The sequence below is a fragment of the Gobio gobio genome (genome assembly GCF_949357685.1).
Source record: "Gobio gobio genome assembly, chromosome: 8".
NCBI lineage: Eukaryota > Metazoa > Chordata > Actinopteri > Cypriniformes > Gobionidae > Gobio > Gobio gobio.
The window spans coordinates 38,066,030-38,089,881 of NC_137114.1; the positions used below are offsets into that span (position 1 = coordinate 38,066,030).

General features: G+C 39.3%; 1 protein-coding gene across 1 annotated transcript in view; it reads right to left on the reverse strand.

Annotated features, from left to right (window-relative positions):
• The window catches only part of LOC307130086 (leucine-rich repeat and fibronectin type III domain-containing protein 1-like protein), a gene marked incomplete at its 3' end in the record, with an annotated part of 99,602 nt that overhangs the window by 23,673 nt on the left and 52,077 nt on the right, over positions 1–23,852 (reverse strand). Inside the window, exon 2 of the mRNA XM_079822961.1 lies at positions 11,454–11,659. The remainder of the gene's footprint in view (positions 1–11,453; positions 11,660–23,852) is intronic.

The window sequence follows — 23,852 nt, forward strand, 5'->3', positions numbered from 1 at the left end:
TGTTTTCTCAAGGAGGCCTAATGGAGGCCTACTACTTGACAGTCAAGATCCTGATTAAGGAACTCGCCCTCAAGGGAGGCCTATTGAGGCCTACTACCTGATAACCAGCCTTTAGGGAGGCCTGGAGAGGCCTGCTCCCTGTTTACAATTCGTGCTAACTGTTTCTTCAAATGACTGGGTCCCAGGAACGCCTTAGGGAGGCCTGATGAGGCCTACTACCTTGTTCGAGTGACCACAACCTGGGAGCTCACCCTCAGGGAGGCCTAGTAAGGCCTTAGAATTAACAGCAGGCCTTCAGGGAGGCCTGATGAGGCCTACAACCTGCCTCTGGGAGTGACCACAACCTGGGAGCTCACCCTCAGGGAGGCCTAGTAAGGCCTTACAACTAACAGCAGGGCTTCAGGGAGGCCTGATGAGGCCTACAACCTGATAGCCGGCAGGCTAGCTGTCCCGATGCGCACATCGGTACATACCTCCAGTGAGGCCTAGTCGAGGCCTTCCAACTGAAAATGCGCCTTGTTCAAGAGGCCTACTGAGGCCTACAATTGACAGCCAACCTTCAGGAGAGCGTAATTGCCCCTTTTTAACCTGATAGCCAGCTAGGCTAGCAGTACCTTGATGCCTCAGCATCGGCACCTGCCTTAATGGAGGCCTGATAAGGCCTACCACTGCCACCGTCCAGCGACTGAAACTCGGAGCAATCCTCCAGCGAGGCCTAACTTTAGAGGCCTGCTAACTGGGAACAAACATATGCAAAATGTGGGAGTAATATTAGACCCTACGGCTCGTCTCCATGGAGGCCTGCTGAGGCCTACCACATGATTTAGCTACCCATTGCTATGGGGGCCCATTCCAGGGAGGCTTGTAAAGCCTACAAGCTGTACGAGTTTGCAAATAGACGAGAAATAACTGCCAGACAAACAAGCTGGCTGCTACTTAAACCAACGACTCTCAATGAGAAGAGGCTAACATATGCAGGGATGGAACAACAGGCTCAGATCCACGTAGTGAACAGCCAAAGGTGACGGTGCCTCAGCAACGCGCCTCTGTCACTCCAAATCCCAACTGACGCCACAGCGCTCAGTCGTAACAGAGACAAACTACTCCAACCTGCAGTGGCTTAGGGAACCAAAGACACATAGTAATCCTAAGAGGTAGACAAACAATCCATTCTACCAGAAAGGTGTGCTACCGCCTAGTAATCCGCAAACATTTCAAAGAAAAGAGCGGCGGCCTAAACACTACTCTCAATATGAGAGGAGGCCCTCATTACATACATGTGACATACCATGCGCGGTGGCCTGCCTTGCGCCATCTTGACCGCCAAGGGAAAGCCAACACACGCTACCTACACAGCCCAGCTCCTGGTGCTGCAGTAAGCCATCCTAAAGGGGGAACATCAGTTAACTCCTCCTTCCTAATAGTTTCGTAAAACCCACACTCTATCCGGATCTCAGCGGTACGCAGGTTAAACACTGCCAAACGCGCCTTCGCCTATACACACTTTAATTGAAAAGTTTGTAAGGCAAAAAACCCGGCGCATCGTGGAGAAAGATCCTTCCTTTCTCCACGATATCCGCCGAGTTTGACCACAGATGTCTCTCCGAGGCTACCATCGCCGCCCACGATCAGCCGATCGCGGCAGCTGTTTTGTTTGGTGGCGCGGAGAGCTAGACCTGTGGTGCTGCGCAGTTCGACTACCGCATCATGGGTTAAAAACCTACCCCTGATCGAGATCCCCCAGCAGATCTGCCTGGTACGCCTGAAACACAGCCATGGTGTGAAAAGCAGCACCAGCCTGACCTGCTGCCGTGTATGCCCCTGCCATTAAAGCACAACGTGATATAGAGAGGCAGAGTTTGAGCTCTCAGTGTTGATGCCCACGAAATGCGAGAAAAGTTCGCAAACTTTCCTCGCCAGTCGGTAGCCTCAACACATATCCATATTCCCCTATCCCCTCAACATCAGCGAAGTTAAAACGCTGATGTCGATGAATATTGGGTCGAATATGGATTCTTCCATGCCCTCTCGATCTCTGTAAGAAGATCAGGAAGGAATGGAAGGCTCATCTGAGCTGATGGTTTATGGCCAAGGAGAAATCGATCGTGCAATCTATCACGAGCGATCTCTCCTCTAAAGCGCCAACATGGCAGCCGCAGCCTGCCTGCAGCACGTTCCATAACATTCATCAGCTCAGCATACACGGTCAGGGTGGCTGAGAGGATTCATACCACTCTCACCAGCCATCCCTAAGAGCACTTGCTGTTTAGTCTCGTTAGCCGCCAGATCGTCGCGACGATCGGCGAGCTGCATCTGAGAACCCATGATGCATGCCAGCGCTCAGCCTCAGCGTGAGCGGGACAGCATCATGCAGTCCCAGATGCCAAACTCTCTTCCCTCAGGAAAAAAGCCAGACTAGAGTGGAGCGATCTCAGATTGAAAACCGCTCACACTCACACACAAACAACTTCAAATGAACTTGACTGTGCATGCTCTTGATCCAAGGCAGTAAATACACACTCGTGTGTATTAATAATTGAATTTGTTTTACCTTAACTCGTATAGCAGTTCAAACAGACAGTCCCTGAAGACGAGAAAGATGTGTATGTGTTGGCACGGCGCCCTTTTATACTTCTGGGTCGCACGATGATGACGTCATGGGCTGACGTCGGTCAAAGACTTTGCCGTGATTCGATAGTACCTTCAGACACCAGTCACGCCGAGGGTGTTCCCCATAGCATCAGCTAGACGCAGCGAGAGTTCCCTTTGGAAAGGGAACCACATTACCACTGCCAGAACGGTAGATGGCAGGTTTGATGAAGCTGGCACATAATTGAGCGAATCAAGCTATTAAGAAGACTGCACGTGCTTCCGTTCTGCCTTTTGATCAGCTTAAAAGATGGACAAACCAAAAACACCACCTTCCACCCCTTCAACTTCAAGTGATCGTGGCTGTGAGAGAGAGCGCGCGAGAGCGAGAGAGAGACAGAGAGAGAGAGTGCGAGAGAGAGCCCCGCGCGTGCGCACATTCACTGTCTTTAAAACAATACAAGCGTTGTGCGCTCAAATTGCTCTCTATTTGTTTACAGTTAATGTGCACTGTGAAGTAACATATACAAACAATGAACAGCTGTATTTTTATTAACTAAAATGAACAAAGATGAATAAATACAGTAACAAATGTATTGATCATGGTTAGTTCATGTTAGTTATTAGTCTAATACATTAACTAATGTAATGTTAACAAATCAAACCATATTGTAAATTGTTACAAACAAATCATTTACTCAGAACACCTCTTGAAATGAGAATATAAGTGTGCTTTCCCCATTTTTTTTTTAGTAAGAGTGGTTATAGTAAGATTTAATCTTAATGAACTACAGTATTTTCAGGTTATTTATATGGCAATGTGTAGAAAAATTACCTACCAACATTGTGATTGTCCTTTAGCTTAATCATTTGAAATAATAAAAACAATATGATGTTCAAACTTTTGACTACTTTCTTTAAAAACTACATAACACAATACTTGTACTTTTACTTTCAGTACTTGAGTAGTACATTTTAAAATAAACTACTTGCAATACTTAAGTACAAAAAATGTTGAATACTTTAGTACTTCTACTTAAGTGTGGTGCTTAAAGAGCACTTCAACTTCTACTCAAGTCACTTTTTTGATAAGGAACTTGTACTTTTACTCAAGTCTGTGTCTCTAGTACTTTATACATCTCTGCCTACCAGAGATGTAGAGAGAGACGTACTGCATGTGGACCAGAGAGACCTTAGAGCTGGAGAAAGATAGCTGAGAAAGTTATATTGTACCGAGTTGTTGAGAGCGCGAGTTTATTTTGTTTGTATCTGAGAGTTCTGAATAAACATGAGTCCCAGTCACGCGACCTTGTCTTCTTCCTCCTTATTCGACGAACTTTGTAACCTGTGGAACCACTCTTGGATACTTTTACTACGTTTTTTTTACCATCACACCGTCGAGATGAACGAATCGTCAAAGTGTTGATTATAGCATTATTTTTAGATCTATTCCCATCACATCAATGGCTGCAGTGATGAGCATTGAGTACACAGACAGTCTGTGATCGCGTGAATGCAGTGATCTCGTCATTGCAGCGCGTTTTCTCTCACCACAACCAACAGCAAACACGACATCAACAGGAATACAGTAAGAGCTTTGTGCAGCATAACAGCAGGTCTGTTAAAAGCGCTATATAAATGCAGTCCATTTACCATTTTTTACCATAACAGCGTCAATCATTATAACGGCAGTTTGGGCAAGTGTGCAGATACACTCGCGATGTGTGATTGACAGATCCGAATTTTATAAAGAGAGTGTTTGATCGCTAATCTAGCGTCTAATTACAATTGACCTATCGGTAAGCCCCGCCCCCCTTAGTTACTGTTGCTTACTCGGACAAACAAACGGAGTTGCTATTTCTTACAATGACAGCTGTCAGTGTGAAAACATTATCCTAAGATATTTTTGGACACAGTATGTAGCGTATATCCCGTCCGAATGATGGCCAAACTTTACTGATGTTTATTATGTCCTTTTTCACTCCAAAAAATCATTGTAAGAGCTGAACAAACAAAGCATAAGAAGTGCGCATTAACGTCTAGTTCACAAACTATCTCTCTCCGTTGCATTACCATTAACATACACAGCAAGTTACACAAAAACACTCATACAGCTAACAGTAAACAAACATATAAAGAGAGCTTATGACTTTTCGGGGGTGTAGTTAAAAACTGGTAAACTTTGTCTCTGCAAAACAACTCCGATAAACTGTGTGCGAGCTCTTCCTTTCACTACCCATAGACTATAATACCCATCAAAATAGGAGTCAGATAATGTAGGACAGATAATGTAGACTTTAAACATATCTTAAATCAAATTAATTTACATATAACCAGTTTAATATGGAGAGACACTAAAATGTAGACCTTCGTGTTTTTAACCTACAGTGTACATGACGTGAGAACAGTTAGTTATTTCGGTTTGTATGTTAGCAGGGACTTTAATCGTAACTTAACGAGAGTATGCCAAACAGAAAATCCCCTCAGGATCCCTGGAATCAGTGTTACAGTACCTCAGGCACGACATTTTAGCATTTTTGTAGCATAAACACCATCAAACCGATGAGAGCTTTGGATTTTCCAATGATTCTCTATGGCGCTGACACCTAAAGATGTCAGAGTTCCGGTCCCAGCGCAACTGATACTCAACTGCTATTGGCTCATCTGCATTTGAGGGGAGGGGCTTACCGATTGGTCAATTGAAATAACAGATTTGTTTCATGCTACTAATGGAAACGATTTGAAGTTGATCGTTTTAATCACTGGCTTGATTCACTGATGCATTACGCTTTGGGCATCAAGACGGCCAGCGGCGGGACTGACAGTATTAAACGGTTTCGAAAGAAAGTCTGCGTGAACTTGAATGATTAGCTACACATCAGAAATCACTGATCACAGATCAGGCATTAATGAACACTGTTTGTGGCGGTGTTGTCGAATCCATATGGTAAAAGCCGGTTTGTAAAGCCTGTGCTGACATCGCGACTGATAAACGGAATCCATTTTCTCCAAATTCTCTGGGCGGGCAAAGCAGAGGAAGGGGAGGTGACGTTTCCCCGTATGACGGCATACAGGGAAGATTCCAGATCAGCTCGTCTGAGCTCTCATTTTCTCAAAGGCAGAGCAGGACACCCAGAACTCGGTTTATACCTATCAAAATTTCTAGCCACTTGGAGACCATATACAGGCTAGGGGAACTCATATTAATGTTAAAAAACCTCAAAAAATGAAAATTTCATGCCATGGGACCTTTAAGAACACTTCTAACAAACAATTACAACTACTAACAAAAGTACAAGGCGTTGCGTTTTTTTTTGTGTGTGTTTTTTATTTTATTTAATTATAATAGGAAACGTATATAATATATTGTTTAATGCAATATTTCACAGCTCTAATATACAGTATACACACTTGGATTGTAATAATTATATATTCCACCCCTTAAGGAATGAATGCACAAAACAATGCTGGGCACTGCACCAAAAATTACAGGACCATTACAGGCCTCAAACAGACAGAACACGTTTTTTGCAGTGAGAGGTGCCTTTTTAAAATAGTTTTCTATTGGCAGTAAGCGTTTTGCGTGCTGTTTATGCACCCAGGGTGCCTCAGATTTTTATAGGGGCACCCTGAGTGCCTAAAGCTGAAAAAAAATCAACTCTGAGTAGAAAAGCGGTCAACGTCATTTGCGTTTTTTTCCATTGTCCAATCGAATGAATGGAGAGTTACCTTGATTAGACTAACAGAACAGCTGATTCGGGGGTTGCCTAGCAACATAAAAAAAACACAGTGCACTGCTCTTTTCTAAATAAAAAAACGGCAACCAAAAAAAAAGGCAGTGCACCTCGCGTTTTAAACCTGAAAAACATGTTCTGTCTGATCGACGCCTAACTCACAAAACATCATAAATTGCATCTAAATTTCTTTCCTATACAAGACTAGTTTTTTTTAAGACTATTTAAGGACATGCAAGCACAATCAACTGCTCTATATACATGTACGGGACACTGACAGCACCATTTAGGTGACTTCATTCACCCAATGCATTCAAAGCACCTGCACCGGTTTCACGTGTGTCTGTGGCATTTCGGTCATATCATACCCAAAGAAAAATGATGTTTTGGACTATTGATGTGACATTGAGAGTCAGCTGCCACTGAAATGCTTCGGACTATTACCCAGAGGGCCTCACCAGTCAACTCTGAAAGCATCATATTTCTGGAGCTTTAAAGAACCCTTCACCTTGAATTAGGCCAGGTATGCGCTAGACCGTGGCAGGTCTGTTCTCCAGGAGGAACATACATACTTCTTCTGTAGTTGACCTCTGACCATAGCTGTGACTTTGCTGAGCTTTGTTTTTCACGCATGCTAGGCAGCAAGAAGACTGGGGTCTGTGATGTGTTTACTGTATTATTTTTTTCTTATACCACTATGACTGTAAAAATATTAATCTCTATGCCACCAAGTATGAGTTATGACTAATGACTGTGGCAAAATAAAGCTGTGGGAGGATATAAAATATACAAATTAGCTAGCAGTTTGAGTTGAATATAATACATGCCTGTTCTATAACATGCAAATGTAAAAGATGGAAACCATTAAGTATAAGCATATGCCCCATGAGCCGAGGAGAATATTTTTTTATTAGCTTACAGATTCCTATTTTAATGAAAAAGTAAACTCTAACAGTGTATCTTTGTCTTTTTGTCCATTATGCTGCCACTCAAAAACAACATTATACACCGCATAACATCTAAATTGAATCATGTGTGAAGAGCTTGGTGTGTCTTACAACTTGATTATGTAAACACGTCATATCCAGATGATTAGACAAAAGAAAGCAGTGCTTGACATTGATGTATTTTGAATCACAGATCTGTCATTTTTGGATATGAAGTAATACATGATGAGAAAAACATTCAGGTACATCCAGTTCTGATTTGTTTTCTAATCTTTCGGACTGACTGGCGTTGTCATTTTGCAAGTAATGAAATCAGATTGGTTTGTTCAGACAGTGTAGTCAATATCTGGTACAGTACATGGTTTACATAATAATGGCTGCTGCATTTTGTGATGTATGAAGTCTATGTATGGCATCGCGCTTTTAAAAAACTACTTTAAATCCGAGCTGAAACCCCAGGCTGAAAATATGTCTGAAAACAAGAATCTGATTCCAAACCATATATGTTATTTTCTAAACTCTAATAATAAATGTTTTCTATTTTAATATTTAAAATGTAATTTATTCCTGTGAATTTTCAGCATCATTACTCCAGTCATCAGTGTCACATGATCCTTCAGAAATCATTCTAATACGCCATTTTGCTGCTCAAGAAAAATTATTATCAATGTTGAAAACAGTGGGGTTTTTTTCAGGGTTCTTTGATAAATAAAAATATTATAAAGTATGGAACTTTTGATTTAATTATACATTTGCATTAATGCTGAATAAAATTATAAATTTCTTAAATTACTGACCCAAAGTTTTTGCTGTTCATATAAACAACATTTGAGTCAAAATAATAATTTTTTGCTTTGTCTCAAAGAATGTTCATAAAGATTCCTCTCTCAGAGTCTCATCAAGTTATGGCATGACAGCTGCCAACATCAACATCTCTACTGCTTTTTCATTTTAGGTACATTTCATATCTAGGACGATGTTAAAGGGACAGTTCACCCAAAAATGAAAATAAAGTAATTCCAAACCCAAATGACTTTCTTTCTTCCACAGATCACAAAAATAAACATTTAGAAGAATGTTGACGCTGCTCTTTTCCGTACAACGACTAAGGCACCATAAAAGTTATCACTACAATTCTACAATTCATCCCTATATTTGATGTCTTTTGGACACCATTCAATAGCTTTGTTTGAGGAAAAGACTGAGATGTAAATTATTCACACTGATAATCTCCATCGCAGCTCTGAAATCTAATTCACATTTTGATTGCAATTTGTTTAATTTGTGTTGGCTCTACTCAAACCAATTAATTATTTTGCGTTAGCATTTACAGAGTGTTCAAGGAACGTACCCACAATTCTGTCATCATTTACTCACCAACTTGCATGACTATTTATTCCTTTGAACACAATAGAAAATGTTTGGCACAATGTTCTCGCTGCTCTTTTATGAATAGTGAACACAGACCGTCAAGCACAATAGGTATCTTTAAAGCAGTTCATATGACTTGTGCGCTATATTTGAAGTCTTCTGAAATTTAGATAGTTATTTATAGAAGGTCTTCCCTTATGCTCATTTTTCAATATACAGAATTAATGAGGTTTTAGAACTTTCTTTTTCTTTTCAGTTCACAAAACTGACACATTTTAAGTAATCTGAATTGTTTCATTATTTTGAGTTTTATGAACTTGTTTCTTTTAATTTAGACAAACTTAAATTTTATTGAAACTGGGCTGGGATTTTTATTTCCCAGCATGCTTTGCCATGACACTCAAAAGGAAGAGTGAATGCTAAAATTAAGTGTTGTACAATGCAAGATTAATGTTAAGTGGTAGATAAAGGGCCCTATCATACACCCGGCACTATGCGACACCAGCTGAGATGCAAGTGTTTTTGCTAGTTTCAGCACAAAGCAGTAATCATTTTCACATCCAGCGCCACGCTGTTTAAGTCAAGTCAAGTCAACTTTATTTATATAGCACTTTTAACAATGTAGATTGTTTCAAAGCAGCTTTACAGTGTTAAACAGGAAAATAATGCAGCATAATTTTATTCAGCTGTATAGCCATTCTGGAGAAAACGCTGATGTCATCAGTTCATTTCAATTATCATACAGTGACAGTGCGGGCTTTAGATCAATAATTAGATCAGTAATTTAGTTTATATGGTTAATTTAGTTTATTAATTAGATTTATTTCGATGTTTAGTTGAAAATTTAGTGTAATGTTTAGTGTAAAATTTAGTGAAAAATGCACTCGCGCCCATTTGTTGGCCCATGGGCGTGCTGGTCTAAAAACGAGGTGTGTTCAGGCGCATTGCTATTTTGAGGCAACTGAAAACGACTACGCCATTGACCAACAAAAACCTGGTCTAAAGTCAGTATTTTTTGTGTTATTTAAAGGGTGCGTTAGTAATATGCGCCTATAGGCGGGTACACAACGCCCGTACACTCACTACACACACACACACACACACACAGGGATGCGCAGCAGCACACAAACATCTCTTTGGAAAAGCGTTTAGTCTTTCCGCTCGTAAATTCCGCCTTGTAATAGCGAATCCGCCATGGTGCAAGCGCAATGGCTTTTTTTTTAAGGGAATGGGTAAGACTTTGATTGGTTTATTGCACCAAAATTAAAAAAATCTTTGGAAGATATTACTGAACATTTATTTAACCATAGCAAAAGTAAATTTCTTACTTAAGCTTATTTTTTATCTCTGTTTTTGTGTTTATTTAAAACAAGACAAATCTGATATTATTTTAATCTAATATCTGTTATTTAACAGTTGCTATTATATACTTTTATGAATTCTTTTGAGAAACCATGAGAAAAGGGTAAATAATGACTGAGAGTCAGTGATCAGAAATTATTCATTATCATTAAGTTTTTAACTATGCTGTTGGACCCACTTTATATTAGGTGGCCTTAACTACTATGTACTAACATTTTAATTAACCATTTGATGCAATGCACTTATTGTGTACATACATGCTTTTACATTGTACTTACATTTTAAAAAATACCTGCATGTAATTACGTCTGTAATTAATTTCTGTAATTACATTTGTAATTACACAGTTGACACTTCCCTTACACATAACCCTACTCTTAAACTTACCCATACCACCACACCTGTCCCTAACCCTACCCGTATCCCACCTCAATATCAGCAAAGCTGTTTTGCAATACAATATGAACACAGTAAGTACATTGTACTTCTTTTTTGATGTAAGTACATAGTACTTAAGGCCACCTAATATAAAGTTGGGCCTTTTATTTTATTTTAAAATGTTAATAATTGCATTTTATTGACAAAATATTTTAGTTTGTCTTATTATATCAGGTAACATGTTAAGCTGTAATTTGGTTATGTTACAATGTGCCCCACCACATGTTACAATGTACCCCACCTATGGGGCATGTTGTCACATTTCACTTCCATTTTTTTCAGGGGTAAATCAAGAAACAAGTATACACTGTATTAATGAAACAAAACCACACATGTGGGGAATTAATGTGAGTAAAAATAAATACTCTGAACCCCAAGTGGATTTACACTAACTGAGTACAGTCAAAAAGCGTTAGGTTGTGCTCCGCTCTCCCCTACAACCCTTTTGGGCCATGCGCCTGGCGTGCTGACCATTTTTTTCCGTCGTTAAATGAGCAAAAGTGGATTCGGACACGCCCTTAGTGCACCTGCACCATGTGCTTCAGATCATGTGCTCCGATCGCTAAAATAAGGCTCTTAGTATTGTTTCATGTTTTGTTATGCTAGTTTTTTAGAAGAGTTTCTGTTATAATGTTTTGTAGGGTTACCATCAAGACGAGTGGAGTATGAGCTTAGTTTGAGAACAGATATATGTTAAATGTATTATATTGCTGTCTTCATTTAGCAAGTGCTATGCTATGCTACCAAAGCATTGTGTAACCTATTAGCAAGGTGGTGTGTATTGAATCAAGTTTCCACTACTAAAATTTTGAGATTACATGATATGTTTAGGTTAAATGTATGAATTAGCTTGGTCAAATATTTCAAGTTGAGAGCAATCAAAATGTATGAGTACAAAATACAAATCTGCCAAGTCTGCTTGGTTAAACTTTAAATGACCTCAAATCTTTTGAGTTTTGCCAACGTATTCGGGTTTACAGTGCACCTCACTGAAGTGTGATTTGAAGTGTACCTCTATCTGAGAAGCGTAGAATGGCTGGAGATGCTCATGAAGGCTCCACTGGCAGCGTTAGCTCTGAGTATAGCTGTAGACTCGGGCTGCTACATGTGGACAGGCTGGCAGAGAGCAGAGACTCGAGGCATTGGCCCAGGAACATGAGAGTATCTGCCGCTCAGAGCCACGACTGACAGCATTGCCGATTTTGGAGCTCCATCCACCTGTGAAAGGAGAAAGGGAGGAGGGACATTTATACTAGACACAAAGCATGTCTGTCTGGATTTTTCGCCTCTTGGGACAAGACGGCCAATGCATATCCAGGACAAAAACAAGAGCAAGACAGCAGATTTGCACCCCCTTTTTTTCCAACTCAGAAAACAAATGGAACGAAAAGAAAATATAATGCGGCAAGAGCGAGGACATTAATAACGACCCAGAAGTGTCACGCTGTTTGAACGTTCCTACCATCACTCTTGATAATAGCTGCCATGCGCAATATATTTAGCTCCATTTTCTTTGGAAACAAATCCTTGTTATTATTTCAAGTGTTTCTTTTACAGTTGTCTGCCTCTTTGCATTGCTGGTGGTTTGCTCTGTCCCACTGGACAGTTGGCACAATTACAGTTTTTGTCTGTTTTATTCTCTAAATTCATGCCACTGCACAAACAAATGCTGCCTAAACCAGCACTTTTTTCTCTCTCTCTCTCTGTCGATTGCACCATTTTAATTACTTCTTTCAGGATGAACTGACTGTAGGAGTTATGTAAAATTTCCACTATGAGCTTGTGTTTGTTAAGTAAATCTCACAAATTTGAGTCATGAGTCATATTTTAGGACCATTAAGATGTTTTGCATTGTGACTATTTTCATGATTATTCTCATTAATCTGATGACTCAAATTTAACTGAATTATGCAATAATTGTGATTGTTTGTCATGAAAATAATGGCATTTTTTGTTTGTTTGTTGGATGAAGTGTGTATCATATTAAAGTCACCATGAAATCAAAATGGACTATTTTTATTTGTTTAGGGAATATCTCAGCATTCATTTTAAATTGTTTATACACTGTTTTTATTCATTTGTTCTTGTAATATTTAATCAAAAACGTTTCTGTCATGACAACTCTCATGTGTTTGGCATGGTTGTGGATATGACAATATGTTTGGTCATGGCGGAATAGATCTGCTAGACTGCTGCTGTTGTTGCTGTTGGTTATTTATGTCTCTGCGGAGTAAGAACGGGACTTGCTACAGCCAATACATACACGACATGCTGCTGCTGTACAATACATGCGTAACCCTTAGCTGATCTATACAGGTGGAGCTAGGGAGGGTGGAGGGTTTCTGAAAGCATGCTTGAACGGCTACAGCAAATGCTTTATATCTTTCTACATGTTCTAAACTTTCATCTCAAGGTCTTATGAGAGTTTGTTGTGGTGGACAGGATGCCAATAAATGTATATGTTTAAACTAGGGGTGCACCGAAATTTTGGCCGCCAAAAATGTTTGGCCGAAAATGGCATTATCGGTTTCGGGCCGAAATAAAAAAACCAGCCGAAAACGTAAACCGAAAATGAATGTCATCCTCCCCTCCCATCCATGCGCAAGCGCTTAGGTTTCACTCACGGTCGAGCTGTTATCACGCGACGCGTCTGCCTATCAAAGATTAAGCATGTCAGCGGTATGAGAACAAATAGAGACGTATCCAGCTGAACTACCCATAGCCAGAAGCAACAATCCCCTTGACTACTGGCGCGCGAACGAAGGCCACTTTCCATTGCTTGCGCGTTTTGCACGCAGGTATTTATCTGCCCCAAGCAGTGTTGCCAAGTCCGCGGTTTTCCCACGGGATGTTTTTCCATGTCTGCGGGTTGAAGCGACCCCAATTATGTGATCTTTAGAACCTGGAATGCGAATTTTAGCAGGCAACCCTGCCAAAAAAAAACACATATTTTACCCCCCATATGCCATTTTTCCCGGAGAACAGTGACAGACAGTGAGAGACTATTCAGTGCAGCATCTCATGTTCTTAACGAGAACCATTCTGTGATTTTGTGTGCAGTTATTCAGATAATTGTGGATCTTTTTTGCACAACTGTTAAAAAACTAATTTATTTGATGGAACATAAAACTTGAAGAATAATATTATTTGGTATTATTATTTATATTTATTGTTAAAAATATTTTAGGTTTTGCTATGTAACTTAATAAAAGTTTGATTATTCTATTGGTACGTGATTTTTTCATTTCAGATCCATTAAATTCAAGTAATGTATATATATTCTGTATATATATATATATATATATATATATATATATATATATATATATATATATATATATATATATATATATATATATATATATATATATATATATATATATATATATATATATTAGTATACGTTTTTAAAAGAAGTCATTTTCAGTTTTGGTTTTCGGCCAAGTGCATCCTACTTTTTCGGTTTCGGCACAGAATTTTCATTTCGGTGCATCACTAGTTTAAACACACACACGCACACACACACACACACACACACACACACACACACACACACACACACACACACACACACACACACACACACACACACACACACACACACACACACACACACACACACGTCTGGTTCAATATCTTTGAGGGGACTCTCCATAGATGTAATGATTTTTATATTGTACAAACTGCAAATTACATCCCCTTACACTAACCCTACCCCCAAGCCTACACACTAACCCTAGCCCTAAATCACACATTTTAAATTAAAAAAAATAATAATTATGTATGATTTATAAGCTTGTTTCCTCATGGGGACCTCAATTTAGGTCCCCATGGTGACACAAGTTCCCATGAGTCAGTGCACATTCAGGTTGAAGTCTCCACTGGGATAGAAAAACATGAACACACACACACACACACACACACACACACACACACACACACACACACACATTGGGTTGGCTGATCATGTTTTATTGGGACATTCCATAATGTTTTTTTAACTGTACAAACTGTATATTATATGCCCTACCCCTAAACCTACCCATCACACAAAAATGTATGCATTTTCACAATTAAAAAAAAAATCTAATTCTGATTTATAAACTTGTTTCCTCATGGGGACCTCAATTTAGGTCCCCACGGTGACACACTCCCCATGAGTCTGTGTGCATTCAGGTTGAAGTTCCCACCAGGATATAAAAACATGTATACACACACACATGTTGTACATGAAGACTTTAGATGCAAAAGCCTCTAAGTCCGTCTGACATTTTTCTGTCAGGCTTCTATGTAGGTTTCTACCTAAGTATCGGCACTTCTGAATAGGCTGAGGCTGGGATTTAGTGGATTTGAAGTGAAAGTATTTTATGAACGTATACTACATGCAGAGAGCATTTTTGACCGAAGTGGCTTTTAGAGGCTTTTGCATCGGAACTCTTCATATATTGATGAAACAACCTATTCTGTTTCGAACATTGGGGAAATACACAGTCATATTGCATAGTCTAAAATATGTGCCATCATTGATCTTATACATGCAAAAGACGTATATGTCTCCTGCAAGAGGAATATGTGCTGACTCCGAAGCGAACAGGGCAGAAGCCCTGCTTAACAATGCAATATCCTCTCATCATACCGGCTTTAGATCACAGAGCTCCCCCTCCCTCTATCGAGTATGACACAGGGCGCAGATTAGTGTCTATGTACATGGCCGTTCTCTCCTCAGTGCATCATCAGAATGAGCCCAGCTGCCTGTGGGGAACAGGCGTGTCTTTGTCAAGACTCTGACTCACTTTTGGCCTGTCCTCAGTGACTCTGTGTTATCTGCCCGCTCTGTTGAGCCCCAGCGTGAGGTTAAAAAAAACAGAGAAGCAAAGAGATGTGTCCAATATTCTAGTGAGGTGTCAAGGCACCGTCTGATCGTTCCATTACCCACCGCAGCACTTATAAGGGCTGCCTCAGATTGGGTTTTTGAAGACAATGGTCATTATTTCCTGTTAGTTCCACTCTTTAGCTTTGAAGTGAAATTTTCTTTCACAAAAGCCCTGGCATCTTAGTCTGCGTGCCCACTGTGCAGTTTTTACCACAATTTGCCCAACACATTTCAGGATTTCTTTCATCATAGACCAAGTTTCGTGTGTAAGAATCGCACATTTATTTTGATGACCATATTAACAGGCGATGATAGATAGATGGATGGATGGATGGATGGATGGGTTAGATGTTTTCCAATATGAGTAAGACTGTTCATTTGAAATGTTTCTATCTGCTTAAAGTTATTTTTATCAAATTACAGAGCTTATAAATGTCCTCAAATCGAACAGACACAGACTAAATTCCGATTTACATTTCACAGGGTCTCTAAGCTGCGTTCAACCCACTCGACAATGCTAAATCTAACATGCTGGAACATGTGCTCACGCCCAACTGGCATAGTCTGGAAATCGCACGAACACTCTCAGTGGGGGTTGCCGTACGACTGAACGTGGGCTCAGTTTGTGATTTCAGATGCCAAACTGCTTTGATTCGAAGAGACTGCGCTTAACTCGGCACACAATATGCATCCAGGCACACGCCATTTACATTTCACTCTTTATGAAATGAGAGAAAATATATAATTGAGAGGATCCATCCTCTAACGATAGGGAGCAGCAGTAATTGGCGAGTAAACACGGCACTCAAGCCTCTCGAAGGAAATAAAAGTGGGAGCACACCAAGCCAAACAGAGAGTGCATTAAGCTGGGATAATGATCCCAGCTTGACTTAGATATTCCGGCTTTATCGTGCCCACCCACACTTCAGGCCTCGGCTGAGCTGCTCTGCTGTGACTTGTGCGTGGAGTTCGGTTTTTCTCTAAGTGTTCCGTGGAGACATGGTCCTCCCTCCAAACTAGTCCATTAGAGGCCGGGTCAATACCACACAGTGGGTGAGGATGAAGGTGTGTGAACGTGCTTCTGCTTGTGTCATCTCAGAGAGTGTTTCTGGATGTGTGCGTTCGCATGCGTGTCCCGATGTCAGTGCACTGTGTTTAAAAGCAATCACAAGCACAGCTATACATAACACGGACATATTGTACATGAAAAATTTGATTTGCCGATTGCTATTGAAAAGATTGATGCTTTTCAGCATACAAGGGGGTACTTGGGGTGGATAAAATGGGATATTAAGGATATTCAACTATATAAAAAAAAGTTGGACGGGATTTGATTAATCAATCAGGAATTGACTGAATGGGGAAAATGGGCATTACACTTTTTAAAATAAGGCTTCTTTATTGGCATATGGTTCCATGAAGAACCTTTCCACTGCAGGTTCTTTATAGTGGAAAAAGGTTATTTAGATTATTAAAGTGCCACTATTATGCTATTTTAAAGGTTTCTAATTTAGTTTTGGATGTGTCCTACAATACATACATACATCCAGAGTCAGAAAAAACGTTAATTGTCTCATAATAAACTGCTCAGGACAAACAAGGGACACAACCATCACAAAAAAAACAAAAAACAAAAAACAGCCATGGATCATCCAGGTAATGACAGTATTAAAGGATTAGTTCACTTTTAAATAAACTTTTGCTGATAATTTACTCACCCCCATGTCATCCAAGATGTCCATGTCTTTCTTTCTGCAGTCGAAAATAAATTAAGGTTTTTAAGGTTTTAAAAATGTTACCTCTTATCAGACGAACAGGATCATCTCTGAGCTCCGCCATAACTTCCGCTAAGTGAGGTCAAAATAGATAGATGGTCATAGATATATCGATAGTAGATGCCTCATTCCACTGATCTGTGCAGGTGCTAATGAGGCATCTATGTATACCTCTATGACCACGCTCGTATTTTGACCTCACTTAGCGGAAGTTATGGCGGAGCTCAGAGAAGATCACGTTCGTCTAATAAGAGGTAAAATAATAGCATAAATACTGCTCGGTTTCTCGCAGAAACTGATTGTTTCACTAGATAAGACCCTTATTCATCGTCTGGTATCGTTTGGTATCGTTTAAAGCCCTTTGAAGCTGTACTGAAACTGTCATTTGGACCTTGAACCGTTTGGAGCCCATTGAAGTCCATTATATGGAGAAAAATCCTGGAATGTTTTCATCCAAAACCTTAATTTATTTTCGACTGTAGAAAGAAAGACATGGACATCTTGGATGACATGGGGGTGAGTAAATTATCAGCAAAAGTTTATTTAAAAGTAAACTAATCCTTTAAGAATCAAGGGTACATAAAACTGTGGAGGTCATTTTTATAAATTCAGCTTTTTGTCTTGTTGACTATATGAACAAATCTTTCATGTAAAATATCTTATTCAGGACAGTACTAAATAAAAAATAACTAATAAAATAAATCCCTCTTATTTTGTTAAAATTATTTACATTTTCACAGATTCTGCAAGGAGTGTAAAAACTTTTGAGAAAAACTGCACATAGCAGCATCCCCTCTTTTTTCACAGTGTCTGGTAAAAAGGATTTGTTCTCTCTAAACCCATCCTTTCCCAGAACCTGTTCTGATTGGTCAATCTGTTGTCATTGGTCTACCAAAACGAAAACGCCCATTACCATATCTGATAACAATGAAGTCGGTTTTACCATATTAATTCCAGCCTGAATCCTCATTCTTTGGAAGTGTATGTAAAGTGGATTTGCTTTGGCAGCACAGAAAACAGTGTCTTCTTGACATATCGATAACACAACCAAACTCTTCCAGGCCTCAGCTAAAACTACAGTGTTAGAGGGCGGTTCAAAGTAGATGTTGTTCACAGGCAACCAATGAAGACCATAGGCTGGCATTATTAACAAATTTGTTACAAACCTACGTAGGTTCACGCAGGAAATAAGACTGGTTTCGACTCGTTTCAGGCAGTTCAGACTTTAACCGTTTACATTCACAAACAGCTATATTACACACTACAAGAAAGGTAATATCAGAAAAAAAAAACATAATAGGGGCACTTTAAAATGTTATTTTAAGAACTGTACACAAAAAGGTTCTTTGGGGAACCCAAAATGGTTCTTCTTTGGGGAAGCCAGAATGGTTCTTCTTTGGTATCACTGTGAAAAGTCCCTTTTGGAACCTTTTTTAAGAGTACATACCAGAACAGAGCCACATTGTCTGTGTGTTTGCTAAAATATATCTACAGTAAGTACATGAGTGACATGAGCAGAAAAGTTGTTTCAGAAGAGGGTTTGCAAAGTTTCAGCAAAGCATAATGATAAAAATAGTATAAATTGTAATAAAAAAGAAAGTAAATGTGAAATTATGAACACTTTTAGCCTTATATAGATCATAAATGACAGTGCTAGAATGATACGGAAAGCTGTTTAGCAACTGACAACCAATCTAATGAACTAAACAGTGCTTGCTTACCTCATTAAATATTCATGAATGCTGTGCAGTGGCAGAAGCTTCCAAATGATGTGTTGTGATGATGTGTTTCACATGATGAGTTTCAGAATCTGACAGAAACATGAAAATGTAGGGTGGTAACGGCAAACTGAAAACAGCCAGTGTGGATTTACATGGCAACAGTTTTGCAAATGAACACGTTTTTTTTTTTAAATACGTTGCGGATTCATCCAATCAGTGTTACTGACCTCCTAATTTACAGTGTGAAATCTCAAAACCAGAATACTCTGGAATGAATATGAATAACCATTCAGGAAACCTGCTAGCAAAGACTTTTAATACAGTTCTTGAATAGAATAGAAAAGAAAAGAAAAGAAAAGAAAAGAAAAGAAAAGAAAAGAAAAGAAAAGAAAAGAAAAGAAAAGAAAAGAAAAGAAAAGAAAAGAAAAGAAAAGAAAAGAAAAGAAAAGAAAAGAAATGGAATGGAATGGAATGGAATGGAATGGAATGGAATGGAATGGAATGGAATGGAATGGAATGGAATGGAATGGAATGGAATGGAATGGAATAGAATAGAATAGAATAGAATAGAATAGAATAGAATAGAATAGAATAGAATAGAATAGAATAGAATAGAATATCTATTCCTTCAGATCTTTAATGCCTGGTTCAGACTACACAATATCAGCCCGAATTTGGCATGATCCATTTGAAGTCGGGTGTCGTGGTGATTTGTAAATGACAACAGACATCGAGACGCAAGAATTGATAGTTTCTAGAGAATACCCATAATGCACTGTGAGAGTTGTGCGCCGAATGAATTCACGCGTCTCGCCAGAAAATGGCGTCCGCAGCTGGATCTTTCCATTCGTTTTCCAAACGGCTGGTCCAATGTGGCAACATCATAATATCATGAAAATATAAATTCATTTTTAATTGATTATTAAATTGTTTAATGAAGGTTTATTTATGCTAGTTTCCATGACAGAGTTCAAGATGATTTTCATTACTACTTTAGCTGTTTCAAGTTTCAAATGATTAATAAACAGCAAACGCAAAATATACAAAAGCTGCAGCCCTTCAGGCACACGCAGTGTGCGAATTGGCATTAGGGTAGAACTGGAATTAGCATTGCGCTAGTACAACCATTGTTTGTTTATGCCCTTGTGAAGTCAGTCGCTAGTTCCGCCTAGGGATGATTAATTGGGAGGCCTGTGTAGTCTGACTGTGTCCACGACACAACAAGAAATCAAAATCACATGATCTGACACCGTAACTCCCATATCAGACAGAAATATTGTGTCGTCTCAACATGGCATAAAAAAGCCCATCTGACAATGTGGACAGATCATGTGTGAATAGCTTGACAAAGCAGTATTATCAAAGGTAAATCTGTTTTGATATGCACTGCTGTGTTGCACTCTGAGTAATTCTCTTCATAAACTGCCGCAATAAATGTAGTGCTCTTGCCAAGACTCATGACTTTTTTCTCGGCTTAAAAGTTCTTCACTAACTTATACAGCAATTCCTTCAAATAGGTCACGCTAAAAGCACTCATAATGAACAGCACAGCATTTGAAAAGTCCATTCTTTCTCATTTATTTTGGTTCCAGGCAGCAGATGGGCTGCAGTTGATAACCAGTAGATGTAGGTTCCCTGTAACAGGCATAAAGTTGTTCAGATAAGAGAGCCTGCTTTATGAAAGAGAGGCTTTAATGGCATTTAAGCAGAGGAGGGAAAAGACTTCCGGTATAAGAAGCTTTTCTTAGTAACCTGTGGAAGATTCAGCTCGATATTGTAAATAGGACGACCAACAACAATCCTGGTTTGTGTTCCACGTGTCTTGGGCCCCATCCACACGGAGACACGTTTAGCTGTATACGTAAAAATGTTGTATCATATCAGCGTTTCGTCCAGACGGATCCGGCGTTTTAGGAGCCTAAAACCAGTGTTTTTTTTTTAACCGTGTCCCAGAGTGGATAAATCTGAAACCGACCCCATTGCGTTTTCGTGTGTACAGCCAATCTGTATATTTTGTGAAAAGGTGATGTCATCGCACCACGTCCCGCACGTTAAAGACTAGAAGGGATACAGCTACTGGGCCACTGGGCATGCGCACATCAATATTTTGTAATTTAATTACTGTATTTGCATTATTGTAAGGGTAGGTTTATGGTTGGGGTAGGTGTAGGCGTTAATAAAACACAATCTTGTTAATAGCAAATTTATTTATTGTTATTTTATTGTGAGATTTTGCCTCACTTTCGACCAATGCTGTACCCCTTCTAGCCACAACTCTTTTTCTCCATTTTTAGTGTATTTATGTGGCAGAATTACAGCGGCACATACTGGTCTGGCATGTATACTACATCGTTTTGAGTCGGTTTCAGTGGTTTCGTGTGTACGCAGATATTTCTTGAGACAAGGGGAAAAAAAGATTTGATAGAGAAAGTTCTGGCTTCGTGTGGATGTGGCCTTGGTTTTGTTTTTATGGACTCATAATTTATGGACTAGTTTATCCATGTTTGTTTTACATAATTTTGTTAATAAACCTAATCTCCATGTGGACCCGCTTTTGTTCAACCCAGCATTACAGTCACATTCTTACTTATGATTTCATGACTATCACAAAGTCTTATTTGCAATTTTGTCAAAACCTCATCTATGTTAGCTTGCTAAATTATATATCTTCAGCAGAATTTGCAACAACAATCTTAAATACATCACAAAAAAACAAATGTTTATAATGGATCTACAATATCAATTAATTCAATGAATTGGCCAGAAATTACAAGTAACAGTTCTTCTTGACGAGCCCTACATATATTTTAATTTGAACATTATTGAAGATAGCATTGGCAATATAGGTTCAATCAGAAACAAAATCAAGATTAAATGTTTTATGAACAAAGTTCAGGAGGAACACGTTCAAATTGCCTATCCAATCAGTACAAGATGAGGCCTATATATATACATAGCCGACTCACCTATGTTCCTCCACAGTTTTCTGCATCCCTTCACCACCCTGTCTCCTCACACTTGCTTGGTTAACAATCCAAATCAGAGATACGGGGGGAGTACTCTGGGTTCGGGACAAAATTACGAGCTCTGAGCCTTCCCCTTTGGACAGCACGCCAATATCCATTTTATTCTATCTGATTATTTGTAAGTGTGAACTTGTGAATTGATAATTAAAACAGTTGTTAGTTGTAGTCTTAGAAATTACCTAATAAGCTGATTGAGTTGTGTTAATAGTGTGTTGAAAATCATAAGGGGCGTAACATTTCCCTAACACGCTCAAAGTGGTTGACCAATCACAACAACACACTGGTCAAGCCGGCCAATCAGAGGGCATTGCACATTGTTAAGCCAACTATGGTCGCAAGTTTCATCATTACCAACATAGTTCAACGGTTCAGTGTTTCCCGAAACCATAATTCCAACAAGCATTCGCAAACAGCATCGCAAGGTTATGTGGCTGGAACTACATATCTCGACTTGTGGTTAGAAGCATCGTTTTTTAGTTAGTATGACATGGAAATGTTTGTTCTTGATCAAAAATGAATCAAGCAACATGCAGTACATTGTTTATTTTTCCTTCCAAACATACAAACTCCAGTCTATCTTTTAGTTTGTCAAAAATAATTAAAGTGCTGTTGTTGGGGTTGTGACGAAAGAGATTGACGTGTGATTGAATTAAACATCTGAAAATAAAGCAAAACAACTGAAAAAAAGAAAAATAGTGAAATAGTCTTCAGATGCCATATTCATTATTTGCAGCAATAAATCTAGAACACATTAATTAGTAGACATTTTACTCCACCACCTGTTTGACGTCATTAAAAATATTGTTTGTTTGCCAATGTGGTTTGATCAATGGATGTGCGACAAAGTTACTACATTTTCGGGAAACTAGCTAGTTAGTTGCTCCAACGATGCATCGTTCTATGGTGGTAAAAGGGATAGTTCACCCAAAAATTTTAATTCTGTCATTTACTCACCCTCAAGTTGCTCCAAACCTGTATGTATTTCCTCTGCTGAACACAAAAGAATAAATTCCATTCTATGGAAGTCAATGGCTACCTTCAACTGTCTGCTACAATGTAAAAAATGTGAAAAAAGTGTTCTAGTAGACCCCCAAAACTTTTTTTAAAAGGGCATAATATGGCCTCTTTTAAACATTGTCAGTAATTACCTAAGTAGAAAAAAATCCTGACTTGTGTCTTTAAATACAGAGAAAAACGGCTACTGAATATTAGTAAAAAATCATGTGTACAGAGTAGTTTTTTGTCGTTTCATAACCTTGGAGGAGGCTGTTTCTCCCTCTAATTGAGCAGCTGCCTTCCTCCAAGTCTATCCGAGCCCAAGCTCCCTCTCCGCACAGCTAATCATTTGCGCTATATTTAGCTGGAGTTGTGCCTGCCTGCCCATGTCTTCGCGTTTAGCCTTATCCCTGGGCACACGGTAATTGTGAAACGTGTTTCGTAAAAACAGTTCCACCAGAGGAAAAATAAACAAGTCCTTCGGCAGTGTAGGGATTTTGGCTAAGGGCAAAATGCCAGCAGGTGGTCATGTTTCGCAGTCGCGGGGGGAATCGGTGCATGGCCACTTCCCAGCCCAACACAAGGGGTTTACCGCATGACTCATAGAATATGTGTGTACAAATATTTTTAAAAAACAACAACAACAACAACGCCACAAGCATGTGTGTCCCAATTCACTAAGCACATAGTGCCAAAGGCTCTGTTTCTCTGCACCACAATCCAGAACTTTTCAGAACAGATATAGCACAGTCTCCCAGAATGCATTTTTCCCCCCTCATGTTTGTATGTGAACTAAAAATGCATTCAAAACAAACACAAAAGCGACTTGGGGACTCCAAATCATTTTTCAGCATGCTTTCAGGAAACAAAACATGTTTTAATATTGCTATTCTTTGCAGTCGTGTACGCACAGGCACCCTTTTGCTGATTTTTTCCGCAACATTTACCTTTTGTTTTAGTTATGGTTGTTTGTTAGACCTATTGTAACTTTTGGAGAACTTCGAGACCACGATGATGAGT